This window comes from Vidua chalybeata, chromosome 2 (assembly GCF_026979565.1).
Source record: "Vidua chalybeata isolate OUT-0048 chromosome 2, bVidCha1 merged haplotype, whole genome shotgun sequence".
Lineage (NCBI taxonomy): Eukaryota > Metazoa > Chordata > Aves > Passeriformes > Viduidae > Vidua > Vidua chalybeata.
In genome coordinates, this window is record NC_071531.1 from 57,357,100 (window position 1) to 57,375,194 (window position 18,095).

At 34.3% G+C, this 18,095-nt stretch overlaps 1 protein-coding gene and 1 long non-coding RNA gene across 2 annotated transcripts in view; one reads left to right on the forward strand and one right to left on the reverse strand.

The window, feature by feature from the left end:
• PCDH17 (protocadherin 17) overlaps nt 1-18,095 on the reverse strand; it is a 92,602-nt gene that overhangs the window by 8,853 nt on the left and 65,654 nt on the right. The gene's annotated exons all lie outside the window — the stretch shown is intronic.
• LOC128784664 (uncharacterized) lies at nt 3,077-5,664 on the forward strand. Its single transcript, XR_008429573.1, has 3 exons — nt 3,077-3,353; nt 4,665-4,762; nt 5,577-5,664. It is a non-coding gene; the product is annotated as an uncharacterized LOC128784664 (long non-coding RNA).

Sequence of the window (18,095 nt, forward strand, 5' to 3'; positions counted from 1 at the left end):
CAGGAAATGTCCAAGGCCAGGCTGGAGCAACTTGGTTTAGTGGATGGTGTCCCTGCCCATGACAAGGCAGTTGGAACTAGATGATCTTTAAGATCCTTTACAGCTCAAACCATTCTATGATTTTATTTAAAAAACCTCCACCAACACCAGTACCTGTTTTAGACTAATAAAATAATGATATGTTTCATATTTTTAATACCTTAAATAGATATGAAAGATCTGTATTTTCTGTACATATGTGTAAGCAGATGGACAATAAATGCCATATAATATCTAACAGAGGATGTAATTAACTCCGCTTTTCAGAACTTCAGTAATTCCTAAAATATGACCAGAAAACCTTATAGAACTTACATGAAATAGTGAAATAGTGGCTTACTTTTTTTTTCTTCATTTTCTTCTTTTTTTTTTTTTTTTTTTTTTTTTTTTTTTTTTTTTTTTTTTTTTTTTTTTTAATTTGAGACAGGCAGTTGCCTTTACTAAAGAACTGGAAAGGCTATAAGTAGATATTTGTTACGGGAGACAAATAATGTGTGCTTCGGCATATCCTAAACACTGGATCTATATGACATTTCTATTGAGAACAATCAGCTAAAGTATTACCTCTGTGGTTGGATTTCTGTTTAATTACAATTGATTTTGACATAAATGAGCAGAGATAAACAAATACTTCTATACTTCTCTTGCTGTTATTAAACAGAGCTGTCTCCTATCTGAGTATTTATATTGGCTTGTCTGTTAAAAGGCTCCTTTCAGTCATGCAAAGCAATTATGTAGCTCAGATTAGCAAAATCACTGGCAGTAAAATCAGAGTGGACTGCACTTTTGTAAACCTCTTGGATCTCATGTTTTTCTCCTGATATTATAAATACAGGTTTCTGAGGTCTATAATCCTTACACAGTTTCCCCACAGGTGGTGTTGGGTTTTTGTTTCGTTGGCTTTGTTTGCTTGTTCTCTAGACACGGGATAAAGACAATATATTTTTTATATTTTTATGACATAAAACACTTCAAAAGCATGAAAGCATGATGACCTATGGATTTAATTCTAGTTCACAGAATTAAATTAGTTCACATTTGTCCCAGACAATAAATATTGGAGGAATATTTCAGGATTACAGGGAGCACTATGGAAAATTTAAAACATTTCTTACAGAAGTATGCTTTAATTAAATGCTTACAATTTAATGACAATCACATATCTTTATTAAAAACAATATAAGAGAAAGAAAATATTTGTGTTACCTGAAAATTTTCCATCCACACAGCGGGCTGGTCCACAGATCCCAACAATGGGTCTTTGGCCTCTGCCTTGCTGTTCTGGAGGCAAATCAGACCTGTGAGTCACAGACAGGGATAGGCTCTGCTTCCAAAATTCACAACAATATCAAAACTTCTGCAGCAGAAAAACAGCTTATACCTGTGATCCAGACACAGCTCACAGCCCTTGACATTTTTCACTAATTTTCTCAGTGGTACAAACACACAATTCTATAGTTGGCAGTGAACTGAAAATGTCTAACTAGTAAAAAGTACGTCTCATTTCTTCGTAATAGAGGAGAAAGAAGAAAATGGACACCCAGTCTTGATTTCCACTGTTTGCCTATACATTGACTGGCCCTGACTCTAATTTGCAGTGAAAAGACCATAAACAGTCATGAAACAGTCATTTTGATCTCTTCCCCATCCCACATAAGAAAGTCTTCATAGCCTGGGACAAAAAATATACAAAGGTTAGCTGTACCAGCCCTGCACTTAGCTGAGAAGCTACTGGGAAACTTTAGCGATATAGCACATTGATAGTTTTAAACTATAAATCTTTGTTGTAGAGCCCCAAGGTGTATCCTGAGAAAGAAGGAAAACTAAACTGCAGTAATTAACAGAAGAAGACAGTCTTGTGGATCTTTTAGAAAGCACATTTTTAATATAGCACATTTTCAGTCTTGATCAAGGCAGTGCAAAAGATATCACAGTGGGATTGTTTCAGCACTAGCATCTACAAAAGCAATGATTCTTAAATCTGAAACTTAACTGAATTTGTGTAATCATTTGCACAATTTCCATGATATTCACATTCTTTTTACTAACTTTATTCTGAGCTAGTCATAATTTTAGTATCAATGATTTCCATATCTAATTTGCAGCACTTAGTAAATGCTGCATATTGTAGTGTGGCAATGCTTATAATCTAGTCATTAACCAGGACCATTGTGAGCCCGCCCATACAAATATTAACAGATTGTATAGTTAGAGACAAAAGGTAACAAGTGATTATGACAAACAAAAGCAATGAATGGGAAGAAAAGACAACATTAATGAAAATATAACCATGCTGTTGCTACCACAGTTGACATTTCCTAAAAATACCAATATAAAATCTCCATAATTTAAAGTAGCTATCTCCATCTGTCAGACCATCAAGCCACCAGCAATGAGCTATATGTTACACCACTGAACTTTCTTTTCCAGTTGCCAATTATCTCAGTGTACAAATCTTTAATTAGAAGGTACCAAGCTTTTAGCTTTGCAAGTTTGCCTCAAATTTGGATATGACAACTTGTTTACAGATATTGACTGAGGAGGGTTCCACTGAGGAGAGAGATGTGATAGGTTTCTGAAGAAATCTCTATTTTCTTGTGTTGGCTCTGTTTACATCCTGACTGTAGGTAGATTGTTGAGTGGAAGTCTGTCAGCCTCTGTGTAGGAGCCTGGTTTTTCCCAAAACAAAATCAATGCAGTAATGCTCTTCAAATGCTACCTGTTTTCCTTTGCAAAGTTTCATAAAAATAATTACAAAGGCTGCATGGATGCTGAACCATTCAAAACTGAATGGTCACTTTGGTGAAAGAGAATATTTTTCCTCCACATTCCTGCCAGTATGCCTGGATTTACATTCAAAATCTCTTTTAACAGCCATAATGAGACGATGTGGGCTTTATACTGATAGATGGAAAACCCTACTGGGTAACATCCTCTGCTTCAAGGGCTGATGTCATAAGCAAGTCATATACTTTGGACTTCATGGAAGGTTTACAATGCACCTGATAGAAGAGGAGGAAGAACACTTTTCATGATGCTGCTCTCAGAAAAAAACTTTAGGTTGTCTAGACATCTTAAGGAGCTCTCACTTGGACATAGAGATGCAGAAGTATCTTATAAAAGAAAGAAACTTTTAAGAGTTTCATGTAGAGTCCTCTCCATGCTAAGTAAAATATTCATTATCATATAATTAGAGGGTCCCTTAGACTATTATTTAGAAGATTGCTGGTGTGTTGTTACCACTTTCCAAAGAGATCTGCAGAATGGGATTACCCTTGTGTCACTTTATGAAGAACCCAAATTCTCTTAGCAATGTAAGTTTCATAATGCTATCCTACTTAACTTTCTGCCAGGATAGTGCTCCAATTAGATCAATCAGAAAGGATAATTAAGGATGTCTTTTTCAAATCTGACTCTCTAAATATAACCAGTTTGGCAAAGGGAATAATACATGTAAACAGATTCAGTACCGTATTTTCATATTCTCTATGAACAGTGGATTAATTTCTGAAAGACACTAACTGAAGATATCTTAAGAATATTCGTATCTTCCTTTTCCCAGATCCGTCATCAAGAACTCTAAGTTACAGATCACCTTCTTATATTTCAAGGATTGAGGTGATTATAGATATTAACACCACTAATACAGAGGAATCTCTCCTATTAGTTACTTTTATGTGCAGCAGTTCAGCTGTTCAACTGAGACTCACCTTTTTACATGTCATCTTTTCATTTGTTATAGTTTCAGTTTCTGAACTGATTCAGACTACTTTGACACAACAAAAGACAGCTTTAAGAAAAATTGTCAATTTGGGGAATTATTTCCAAAGATGTTGTCATTATGCGTTCTTTGTTTTCACTAATATCTTCACTTTTTAAGCCTGGTAACTATTGGAAGCTATTTTTCTGGCATCTAGCAACCTCTAATCTGACCCATGTTCTTATAAAAAAGTGTATTCTAGTCTTGGAGATAGACTTAAAAGCAAATTACAAATATCACCACTAAGTAAGATGCAGTCAGGGTAATTTCTGTTAACTGTGCCCTCAGCTTACTTATCTGAACATCCTACAAAGGAAATCAGCAGTGAGGCATTAGATAAGTTAAACACTGTTCTGGAAAAGCAAGTAAAAGATGCAGCTGCTAAATTTAAAGCTCCAGAAGTATTCAGAATAAGCCAGTTGACATCAATCTATTGACATTCTTTAAGAAAATCATTATTCTGTAGAGATGATGAAGATACTACATCACTAGAAATGGAGAAGACAAACTATAAAATGCAGTAAAACTTATGCTTGGTATGGGTCATCGTCAATTTTCTCAGGGTATTTAAAGCAGTATTTTAATTTACTGGAACTCATCACTATAATATTTACTCTATTTAATGTTTCATGTATGCTTTACAACATTATTTTAATGGGTTCCCCTCCTCCCAGACTTATTGTTTTATTGGAGAAAAAGGAGAAAAAACGTTAGAGACCTGTACAGTTATTATTAGCTTGAATTCTGATTATCACAGATAATGTAAAGCAGAGAAATCTGAGCCCAAATATCTACTGCATGGTTCTTCAAAAACAGCCTCTGTGTTTCCTCATAAAAATGTAACTTTGCTTTGTTTTTCTTTAAGAAGAAGAATTTCTTTAATTCCCAAGGAGACAAAAATAAAGCAACATATCTGAAAGTAAGACTCAGCCTGACCTTGAACAAATTCTGTAAGGAATTAAGGTAAAAAAAATTTGTCTTATGGGAAAAAGAATCACACGTTTTTTTGCTGTTTTGTTTTCACCTGTTCCACAGGTACCTGTGCTAAGGCTCAGTATGTATACCACTTCTCAGGTACCTAAGAAACAGTCTAGCAGAGCTCTAAACTTATTTGTAAGCTCTCGAGTGACTCTGCAGTTCCAGCTGAAGCTGAATACAAGGCAGCTAATTTGCTATCACCAAGGGAAAATGTTATAACATAAAAACATTCCCTCCCTTAGCTTCAAAACTGTGGAGTGCCTAGGGAGCCTGACTATTTGTAGAGCTGATACTATGCATATGCTTCTTCTGTAACTGTTACATGCATACATCTGGCATCTGTCTCTGTGTTAAACAGTCTTAACTGTCCCCACTATCACTATGTAGAAACCCTCTAACCTAGATGGATAATGTGAAAGAAATAAATGAAAGGGTTTATATGTTTTTGGGTTTTTTTTTTGTGGCATTGTTTTTGCATTATTGGCAAGATTTCCAATGAACTCTCTACTATGGCTATAATAAAAATATTGTAGTTGTGCCTTCTGTGTAACTTTGGGTAGAGATTTTGTTCTTGTCTTAGCATGACATTTGCACTTTGAACAGTCTTTTAATAAAATGGGGTTGTTTAAACTGGAACTCTTATTTTTTATTTATTCTTCTTTTATTTTTTTTTTCTTTCTTGTTTATTTATGACTCCTTTTTTTAATCCATATCAGACTTCAGAGCTTTTAATCATTTGCTAGGCATAGCTGAACTGAATCTGAAGATATGTTTTGTTGTTTTTTTTTTTTTTTTCTAGGTGTTATTGGGGTACTCTACATGCTATTACATTATTCAGATCACTGTTGCCAGCAAAGCCAAGACTCAAGCAAAACACTTGATTTCAGATTTCAATATATTTTTAAAAGATCAAAGAGCATGGAAAATCTTGTTCTTTGGTTAGACAGAACATGCCGAACAGTAATACTCTGAAAGATGGAGGTAGATGCATAGTACTAATACTAAATTGAAGGCCTTTTGAAGTTACTTTAACCTTTGTGTCAATGTTCATCTCAAAATCCCCCAGCAAAGTAAAAAAATTCGTTTAATTGAGAAAACACATAGAAATGAGTAATTCCTGTAAAATAAGAGAGGAAAGTAAACAAACAAAAAAAAATTGCTGTTTTGACATCTCAAATTAGTCATGATAGCAAATATGAAATATCCTCAGGGTGCTTCTTCTCCTAAGATTTATTTCTTTGAGCAAGACTATAAAGCATAGACTTTCCTAATGCAACCTGCCCTAGTCTATTTAGGACTCAGAGTAAAGCTATTCTTACAGCTGAGATCTTCTGAAGAGCCTGACTTCCTCCTAGCATGTGCATTAAACCCTAGGGAGTAGAAAAACAGGCCACAAGTTTTTCACCTCTCCTGTTAAACTTTTATTATCATGCAACAGAGAAGCAAACTAGAGAGAGCTTCCATTTAAACTCCTGTTTAAGGGAGAGCTCTTGTCAGTCAAGGACTGAATAAAAGCCCACAGGATGTAGATTCAGACACTGTATATTAGTTTCATCAGTGACATAGCAGCAGCTATAAAACAGAATAATTTCATTCAGCAAACAGAGAAAGCCACATAATCTAATTTTTGACAGTTCAAATTAGGCTAAAATTCTTATGTGGTCTCTGGAGACAATGGAGAGGGATGCATTCAGAGAGCTATTTAGAATGCCACTGAAAGGCTCCAGACCTACAACACTTCATAGGCAGGTCTATCTCTCTTCACATGCATAGAGTTGATGTCCTAAAGTTGTCTTTGTCTGTGTCAGGGATATATATCAACTGGTCTGCCTTTTCCTATAAGCTAAGCTTTTCAGCACTTAGAAAATTGTCTGCTTTAAGAGCCCAGTATTTCCTAAAGTAATGTAGGTGGGATTGAGGTGCGTAACTCAGCAATGAGTCCCCTTTTCCACAATGTGCTCCTAATGAACATTGTCCTACCATTGGTAAGAAAATAGTCCCTTTGCAAACTAATAGCTAAGTGATACCACATACATATAAATCCTGGGAACTCCACAGAATATTTGTCAGATCAAGTTTCATGGTATTTTTCCACTGAGCTATTTTCAGGAAAAAGGAAACAAATTTCCTTCTTCCCTTATACGGTGCTAGCACACTTATGACAAGCTACTGCTGCTTTTTTTTTCTTTTTTTTTTTTTTCTTTTTTTTTTTTTTACAGAATTAAGACTTGTGACAAATTGCTGCACTTTGAATGCCTGAAGAAACACATTGGGATCTGATGTTCTTCATTGAGGAAAATTGTAGCTGATCCAGACCCCTCTTGCTGCAGCCCTGACTCCATGACTCCAAGTTCATATCAGAACATAGCAGGGAGTGACTTTGCTGACATATAGATTCTTCCACAAATTCAAAAGATATTTGACATGGTGTGAAGTGGCATTTTATTTAAATTCCAGAAATTTAGCAAGAGAAATCCAGATGAGATGATCAACTCTGTCTCCAGAGCAAGCTAGCTTAACGTTGCCAACTTAACCAGAACATCATCCTTTCTCCTGAAGGAATCTGGGGGCAGAGCCAAATCTTCTGTCCAGCCATACCCTGCTTTGCAGCCCAGGCTCTGCTGGCTCACAGATCTAGCTGAATCCTAAACATAGCAGAGTACTGGACAACTTGCAAATCTATTGATATAGAACAGCATATTTGGAATTCCCTCAAGTTGCTGATTCCGTTCTCAGAAATCCAGTCTCAAAATTTTTATTTTAAAGGCTGAGTGGGACTGAGCTCTTTCATTCATTAAATCTGTTGCTTTCAAAATCAGCCCAAGTATTCCTTCTTTAGATAAATTCTCAATTAACATTTGGCATGTGCTTTTTGATACAGCAATGTTAAGGTGGTATTTCTCAGAGAGTCAGACTATGATGATAAACAACTCTCAACAACTTTGTTCATAAAATACCAGTCACAGTCCTCTGAAAAACTAATACACTTAGCAGTTAATTTTTCTTTAAACATAATCAAGTGGAAAACCAATGATGGTAATCCTGTAAATGCATCTGCATTATCAAGTAATCTTGTAAAACTTTACCACAGCTAGATTTAGGAATTACGGCCTACTGGTCTTCTTGATATACAAATAAATTCAATTCCAGCTTGATGTTGCAAACTGTCTTCAATGAGTTCATTTGCAGTTCATTGCACCTGCACTTCAAGAGATTTTTAGGAGCCTTTACTCGACAGAGAAGTAAGGCTAATATTCACAAGATACACTGGGATAGAATCTGCCAGGGTAGATATTTTCAGGTTTAGACCATGTTTTTTTTTGTAGCTAAGGGCTATTAAAAAGAAAATAATTATATTAAGAAAAAGTAGAACTAGTATGGGAAAATAAAGGCAATTTTTGTTAGGCTAAACACGCTGAATAAAAAGAAGGTCTTATGTAAGGTCTTATGATTTCCAAGACAAAAACAAAACGGAAGAAATAATAATTAAATTTAAATGTTTATGTAAATCATCTTCCCTAAAGTTTCCTATGACTAATTCATTAGAAATTAATTTGTTTGAATTTTTTATTTGAAAAAATCATATCTAAAGTAATATATTTATTTTGCATACTGTGAAAATCTGTTTTATAAAACCATGAGCAAATGTTGTTCTGGAATGTAATTGCCTATTAGATTTCAAAGAGGTAATCAAAGAGGGGTAAAAATACAGGATAAATCATTTCACACTGAAATATGTATATTTCAGTCATTTTTTATTTTCTGACTTTGGAGAGGAAAATACAGCATTTTCTATAAGCTTTCAGCGTCCCAGTTAGCCTGCTCTAACTATGATGACAACATGCATCTTTGATGACATGGATGAATACCTCTAAAATTCAAGGCTTCCTTCTAGCAAAACTGTAATCCAGTACAGAAGGTCAATGACAACCTGCCTTTTAAGGCCAACTGTTTGTGAGTAGTAAAGCAGCATTTTTTGTTAGGATTCTTCCCTCTGCTTTGCTATCTGATTTCTGCAGGGACATGCATCTATTTACCACACTAAAATCGTGTTGTTCATCTTTTGCATGTAACATATTCTTTATTCATTTACTAGAAGTAGACAAACAGAACTGGCTTTTTTGTCAGTCTCCAAAGACATAGTCAATGCAGACCTAGCTAATCCCCTCCTACTTATTATTCAGCAATCAGTGTCTGCCAATAGGATTTGAGAATCCCAAAAGACAATGTTTAAAGGGAAGCGTTCAATTCGGCCTGTGTAATGCCATTCTCTGTTCATGGGATAATTGATCATATTCAAGGAATCTGTTCCATGCAGGGATCAAAGGCTGCCAATTAAAATAAATTAAACTAGATGGACAGCCATTTGAGTGAGTGAGATTTCTGCCACGATCTGAAGCAACTTTGTTAATGGTGAGAAGCTATGTTGGTAGAGACAGTTCTTTTAATCTGCTCCAAAGGCCCTCATATTCCTGGAAGAAAGTTGCGTTTGGGAGGTCTAGAGTTAAGCTCCCTGAGAATCAAGGATATTAAGAGAAACCTGCTGGGGTATTTTATTTAACATTAAAGTGAATTTATCAGCTGTTACCAACTTTTTGAGAGACTAATTGAATTATCAAAGGCTGCAAGGGGGAATGTAAAGCCTTCTGAGAACAGATTTGTAATATAGATAAAATACTTAACTCATGCCATGTGATTATCTTTAAATGGAGAAACAGCCCGGGTGCTAAAACACACCTGAATTTTAGATTTCTTTTACCTGTCTAAAGCCTCTCTCTACCTACCAAAATTATGGGAAAAGTCAAGTGTTTGGAACAGGAGAAAAGACAAAATTATTTTAAAACATCTATTCTATGTCCCCTTTCAATGTCTCCAGGTGTGCTATGTGGTGACTAGGGTAAGGTCTGTCAAATTTGTTGCTCATCTCTTTACGGCATAAATTTTAATCTTTCCATTTCTAAAGGCTTTCAGAAAGAATATACAACTTCCCTCATTTTCAGTGAGACTTCAAATGACTAAAATCAAAGATAAATGCATCATCTGCATGCACTTGGGCATATAATAGTGACGGAAAAGCTGTTATTAGCCTAGACAATGATTTCGTCTGTGAAAGTTCAGCCTTGTTTAAAATTTTGTAAGATAATTATCTGAAAATTATTTTTTATTTTTTAATTATGTCACTTCCATATACATATTAGTGTGGAATTGTGGAACAGATCCTGGCAAAAAAGACTAGTGCTTGGGAGTGTGTGAGTCTGAAAAAGTTAAGGACCGAAGGCAACTTATTGTATCCCACTGAAATTTTGCAAGAGATCACTTTCATATACATAAACAGTAATGTTCACAAGGATGTTGTTGGAATTATATCATAAAGTCAAAGCTTTTTACGCAACACCTAACTTGTCATACATTTCTTGAGAAATGTACTTAATTACCCTACTAACAATTATAAAAATACCTATAAAATAGAAAAAAAAAACATGTTAAAATTGAAACTATGAGTAAAGCTTTCAATACTTGCATGGCAGAACAAAAGATATAAATCTAATTTTGCACCTGTTAGCCTCTCCTATGCTTCAATCAAGTGCAGTTACAACAAACTGGAGGAAATCACTGCATGAAGAGGTGAAAAGAGATGATTGTAAGAAGTGTGAATACAATTCTATATACATAATAAATTCATTTCAGAGTTCAAGGACATTTGTTAAAATGCTTTCTCTTACCAAGCAGCTTTAGAGATATTTGAGAAAAAGCAGGGGAAAAATCACAAATAGAGGACAATTGAATAAGATGCTATAAGGCATCAGAAAGAACATATACTGTAATCTTATTCAATGATAAAAGTGCATCCTGTCCCATGAATACAACTGGTGATAATTGGGAGTAATTAGTAATTATACCAAGAAGCAACAGCTTATCTCTTATGCACAAAGCAAAGCAATCTCAACACATGCTGTGTTGTTTGCATTGTCCCTTTTATGGAGACCTTTATTTATTTTTTATTTATCTCCCTTTTTATTTATCTCCCTTTTATGGAGACCCTTTTATTTATCACCCTCTTATGGAGGCATCCTAGAGAAGTGCAGAATCCATCATTCAGTAAAGAGGACCTGGGAGCAGATCAGGAGAAGCTGAGGTGCTATTAGTATCCCTATCTTTTTCTTAGAAATATTCTGGCTTTAAGAGAAGGGAAAGAGAGGTACAACAGCCCCCTGAGTTCAATTCATGTGTATTCTTTCAATATATGCAAATCAAATGTCTTTCCAGAGTTCCTAGAGCCTCAGAAGTAAGTTTGCTTGTCCCTGATTTTTGGAGAGCCATTTCACTGGCAGTTATGGATTTCACAGAATATTCTGAGTTGAAAGGGACCCACAAGGATCTTTGAGTACAACTCTTGAGTGAATGGCTTGTGCATGGATTGAACCCAAAACCTTTACATTATTAGCACCATGTTCTGACCAATTTCACAAATCTTAGGGGCTCATATCTTTTGATTTTCCATCTGCCACCAAAGGGAAATTAAAACTTTTTCAAAATTTTGAATATTTTTTGCAAGGCTGGGTGGGGCTTTGAGCAACCTGGTCTAGTGCAAGGTTTCTCTGTCCATGGCAGGGGGGTTGAAAGTAAATGGATCTTCAAGGTCCCTTCCAGCACAAGGTATTTTATGATTCCCTGATTCTGTGATCTTTGTCCCACTAATATACTTATTCATGACAGTTCTGTCCTCCTTGAGCTGCACCAAGGGGCTGTTAGTGTCCCTGTGCTTGGTTCTATTCCCTAGACTGGTTTCTGTTGCACTGTCTACAAAGATAATGTGGTTACAATAACACATAGTGCCATGAGCAGTGGAACTAATTAAAGATTCTCTTCTGAAAATTTTTGTATTGACTAACATGTCTTGGAAGGCACAGTCTGCTTGAAGCTTTGTAAGTAACTGAGGCTTTGTTAATAACTCTCTTCAAAGTCAAAAGGCTTCAGCATCTAATAATCTGTGACATCAGTTTTCCACTGATATTGAACACTTATATAGTCCATTACAGCTGTCTATATCCACAAAATTTGTGGAAACTTACTGTTGAATCCTGCGTCCTTGGATAGATACTGTTTCAGAAGTTATGGGTAATAGGGAAATGTGCAGACACAGAATGTAATTTCATGGATTTATTACTAAAAACCCCTGAAAATATATCTTAAAAAAAAAAGGTTATTCTTTCCATAACTGTTGTTGAAAGATTGATTTCCCTACATGGGATTTCTTTTTTTTCCTCAAATATCTGGAACAGACTTAGGAGATCATTAATGGTACCATAAACTACTTATTGACCAAGTTTTTCAAATATGGCTTTCTAAGCAAATCAATGTAAAATATGTTTAATTGACTACTTATGGAGAAGCAGATTGTCCTGATTATACTGAAGAAACCCACTAATTATCAGATTATCCTGAAACAATTCACCAAAATGTCCAGGTTGACTCTGACACTGTGAAGTAACTCAGACACTTCCACTCGATGTGCAGTACTGCTTTGTGTTGTTTAGAGATACACACATTTACACCTTGACAAGGAATGTCAGAGGGGCATAGCACCAGATTCTGAGCCTAGTATGCCTCTGAGGAAGGTGTCCATGTGTGAGATAGCATATGGAGTCCTACTCAGGAGAATCAATATCATGTGCATGCTAATGTAGATGTTTACAGTTGATCTAAATTCCTAATTAGGTGTATGAATATTGATCAAATTGGCACTTCAAATATCTAAATATAGATGTAGGTTACTATCTTTTGGCAGAAATATTTGAAAATACTTGGTTCTCTACCCTAAATACAGTCTTCTGTAACAAGACACTTTGCAAAGAATTTTGTCAGCGATTATGAGCAGAGCTGCAGAAGTGGCTTCCAATTGGTTTCTTTTTGTTTCTGAGTTAGGCAAAGTCTTATTTGGATTAATCACTCTTGCTACAAAAATGTGCTATTTTTTTCACAGCAGTTTTCAAGAAGGCTGTCTTGAAATTTCTTGGAAGACATGCTCCAGCTTGTTGTGCCCATCTGTGTTATATCACGTAACAACACACTCACACATGATTAATGAAAACCATACCATCCTACACAAGTCAAGAAAGAACTAATTTAATTCACTTAAGAATTCCTATCTCGTACATAAGAAAAAAAGGTCTCCTAGTGTTACTTTAAAAAATAAAGCAGATTAGCTTCTGTACTCACATTTAGAGCAAAGAACAAGAAAGAAGTTTCAAGAGATAATAGGACAAAACCACAAGAGGCCAACATATTTCTATCAGAGCAAAACATAAATATAAAGGGGAAGAAAAAACCAAAACCTGAAGAAATACTTCTACTAAGAAGCAATTCCAACCTTTAGTGTGAACTATATTATAGACCTCCAGACAACAATAAATATCACTTTTTGGATACAATTTTAATTAAGTACCATCCAAGGTCAGTTCACCCAAGGAAAGAAAATTCAGTAACATAAATGTTCAGGACAACAATCTTTAAATCTAGCAAGCTTAAGCATGTCATTTTCTACATGAGTAGAAAAAAAATATTTTAAAATTGAGAATTTGTAATTGGTCAATATAAAGAATTCAAAGCACCAGCAAAAATTTACATGTACATAATATGTGATGGCAAGCATGTAGTAAAGGGAATGTGGGAATTTATATACCTTCTTTGTCTAAAGGCAACATCGTATTAAAACCAAAATAAAATCAATAAGGAATCTGTGATCATAACAATCTTATAGTCTGCCTCATGAAACATTTTAAACTAAACTTTTAGTTTATCTAAATGGTGCTGGTTAAGCTCAGCTGTGTTAGGTATGGCTTTGTTTGATTCTTTTGGATTTTTTTCACCAACTGATATTAAACAAAACTAGAAAATAAAATGTTATTTGTCTAATTAGCTCTACATAAGACTGAATTTCAGCATATTTTAACTAGAAGAATGTTTTACCAACATTGGTTCTGTCACAAATATGTCACAAAATTACATGGTTGTAATCACTTCCATAATCTCAAGTAAAGAATTAATTCTTCTTGGTGGGAAGAAAAAAAAAAAAGTGGTGAATTTTAATAGATGTCCAAAAGTGGGCTCTGGCTAAGGTCTAACTGAAGTTGTTCCACACATCCATAGTTATAGTCAAAAGGAGGTGAGCTGAAATAAAAACAGCAGGAATTTTTATCTTATGTGCATCTAGAGGATCTCCTTTTAGGAATAAATTTGGATATCTGTGGTGATGAACAGGAGAAATACCTTCTAAAAAGTATGTTTGCTTTAATGAAATATAAGCTATTGCCAATTATGTAAAATACATATGTTATTAATATTTCTATTATTATTATTATTTCTATTTATATTTATGTTATTAATCCAATTTGATTTATATTTTATTCTTTGGTCTTTTGTTTCTCATTTTGATCTTCTGTTTTCTCTGCCCATGTTTCTCTTATTCTGTTCCTTCCACAAAATGTGTAATGTTCTATGAATGCTATTTAGAGAGCTGGCATATGGTTTTCTGAAGTCACCACAATTTCATTTTTTCATTGAAAAAAATATCCAAAACTAAAAATAGACCATAGACTTAATCTTCAAATTTGAGCAAAAACCTGAATGGTTACCACCTTTAGTTATTTTAGTTTGACTATTTCAATGAATTCTGGGGGTTTTCCTCATGAAGTACAGATTTAATAAACTCATAATTATATACTGACTGCAGCTACATGACACCAAATGAGGATCAGTCATATTCACTCACATAAGCAAAAAGCAGTAATACTGTTTCAAGCTTTATGTTTTTGGTCAGGCATAGAATTTCTCTCAGCATGAACAGGCAGGTTGTAAATGAAAGACTTTCTCATTCTCAGCTGAAATTTCTGTCTTTCAGTAAAGTAGGTAATAATAAGACAAAATATTTCAGGCTTTAGCAAAAACTGCCTTTTCAATACATTTATATTAGGTAGCTAAATTGTTCAGGGTTTAATCTCCTCTTAAAAAAACTGGGAAGTCATTCTTCTGCCCTGCTCTCAGGTATTAAGTCCATACATCTTTTATGTTGACAGTTCAGCTTCAGGCTATAAAATAGAAGAACCTGTTCTACACCTACTATTTAAAACAAGAACAGAAAAACTAAACCTCCATCAATTTGCTGTCTTTGTCTTATGGCTTATCTGTGGCAAAAAAAATGAATCATAAGAAAGATTTGTTCTGATTCTACAGAGAGATCCATCACACTACCAGTACCCATGAACCATGCATTCCTGCAGAGATTGGTGCTAATGGTGTAGCTGGAATTTTCAACCTAATATGACATCTAACTACTGCTATTCACTTGCAGGCTGTAATAGGAATGTATTTAGAGAAAGCACATGCACACAGCACACCCAAAGTAATACAGGTTCACACAGTCTTTTTTACACATTTTTACTTCTTTCAAATAGCATGCTTACTTTTAGACCTCTATCAGGACCAAAACGAAGACAGTGATGTCATTTTGAACAGGTTTTTTATGTCCAAATCACTTAAATGCAAAATTAATACAAATATGCCATTTCTTCACAAAATTATTTGTAAGCTTTTCAAGAAATAACTGTCTATCAAGCTCTGATATGTGATTTTTTAAGCTGCATCTTTTAAAAAAACAAACCCTACATATCTTTATAATCTCACATGTAAATTTTGGATCACAAGAGAAGACGGCTAACAGATGAAGTATTTGCTCACCTGAAAGAAGCAGATCAACAGACTGAAGTCTACTTGTGATGGTATGTAGGGTGAGGATAGCAAAGGAAAGCAAAGTCGGGAATGCTTGAAAAATAAAATATTTTTAGTTAACAAGAAGAAAATTAAACTTTGGAGAAAGGATTCATTTCACATCTGAATCCCTCTTCCAAAATGGTCTCTGATTTAATCTTAATCCTGTGAATAGCCATGTCTGAAAAAGCATGTCAGCAGTTGCAATAAAGCACACAATTATTTCAGTCAATACTGCAGAGTGTATTCAGGAAAAACTCTCATTCAGGTAAATAATCAGGGTAAAACAGAGCATATAGTGTAGCAGTGATGCAAATGATTTAGTGTAGTGCCTACATGTAGTTTCAGCCCCCTTTTTTAGACAGCTCTATCCAGAAATTTTTTTAATGCAATCAGACCCAGTACCAAAAAATACATTCTCCACTCAATTAAGTGGAGAAAAAAAAATTGAGACATTCTTAAAAAATTATAGTTCCGTTGGCTTTAAAACATGACACAAGTGTGAGAAACATAGAAAACATACAAGTATAGCTTGGTGGCACTTATTCTGTAAAGATTGTGAAAAATATATCTTGTATGGATTATTTGGATACTTGCAAAGGATGAAAAATACAGCTAATTACATAAGCTATCAACAATTTCCCATTAAAAGAGCTTATAGGGTTTCTGACCTGATATGATATTCATTTAATCTAATTTATGAAACTGCTTGAGGAAACATTCAGCTCCTTTCTTGAAAGACTGACTTGGGGATTATTGGAGCTGTATAATTGTTCAACTGATCAAACTTAAAAAGAAACATTTTGTTTTACATTAATCTTGCAGAAATGGGCAATGAATTTGAGAAATAGATTGCTGTCTAAAAGTCTTGCCAAAAAATGTCTAGCTGTGAGCAACCACAACTATTTTTTTCTAACAGTCTCATTTTCTTATTTTCAATCTTTATTCAACATCTGTTTCCCCCCTCCTCTGTAACATAATTATGCAGAAATCCAGCATAAAACAGGTTGAGCAGTTAATAACAGGCAGCTTAAACTTTTTTTTCCCATTGATGCACTGCAGATGTTTCCTTATTTTTATTTTTTTTTTCCTTTGGCTTCTCATCTAATTTGTATACATTTTTATCCTGATCTTGAATATTCACTCATAACATATGGAAGCACCTGAAAGTAAGTCTGGAAAATGCGCATGTTTATAAGGCTTTTATTGGATATGTAGCACATTTAGTGGGAAAGCAGAGTTTGTCCAGATGACGTTGAAGGAATTTAACTGAGATCGGTAGTCTGCCACAACAAGAAAGACTTCCAGACCTTTTAAAGATATTCTGTATAAAGGTCTGTAGTCATTCAGTACATATCTATGTACCTGTATTATTTTTCCAAGATAAATTCACTTTGCTTTTTATTTGACATAAACTTATCTCAAAAGTAGCCATGGCTCCATGACAGTTATTTCTCATTTTGCAAACACTTAATTTCAGTAATCAGAACGTGACATCTAATTTAAAAAAGGTAGCAAAATCTTATACTGGCAGATATTCAAAACTTCCATGAAAATATAAGGGTTCCTCCATACAGAGGAACAGGTACAAGATGCTGTTCTCCCCTTAATTTCCAAAGGATATACTTATTAGGATAAATAAAGGATTCTAATTCATCTGGAATTTAAAAAAATGTTTAAACCTGTTGAGGCTAACTTTGGAAAAAGCACTAAAATTCTAGGAATTCCTCAGTTCACACAAAGAAAAAACAAGAAGATGCAAATTACCAAAGACAATACTATGCAGAATTAGAATGGATTTCATTTTATGTGGTACATGTAAACAAAATACAGTGAATGTAATTGAATGTAAAACCTATTGTAATTAGAGAATTCTATATTCAGGTTCACATAAACACCATAATTGGAATTATTCCTTCAATGTTGAATGAGTTTATATGAGATGAATCCTAGCAAGCCTGGTAAGAGAAAAAGTTTTCCCTATGGGTTTAATAATGTGCAAATGCTCCTGTTTGAAAACTGAGGACTGGACAACTTGGGGTTTTTATTTAGAGTGTCACTGGTTTAGTTCTATATTCTTGGTATGGAAGAAAACTATTGAATATTTTCCATATATTCTGGTGCAAAAGTGTTGATTTTAACATTTTTCAGCCTGTCTGCTGCATTAATTTTTTACATTTACATTTATTTTCACTCCATATTTAATGTATTGTATACAATATGGATGAGATACTACCCTTTGTTACAGAGACACCACCTAATCTGATGGCTGCTGCTGAAGGAAAAATATTTGTTTTCATTTTTCTCACAAAAGATGATGAATAGTTAAAAATTAGCACAGAAGACACATGTAAATTCCTAGTTTATCTATGAAACATTTATTCTTTAAGAGGGTCACAAACCTGCAGCCTCTAAACTGTTGTTTTAAAGTAAAAGAAAATCTGCCATTGACTAATGGCATACCTAGTAAAGTAAGTTTGACAAAGATTAATAAAAGGATGTTTGTTAACTAAATATGAGTTTTAAAGAAATCTGAAACATTAGAATCTTT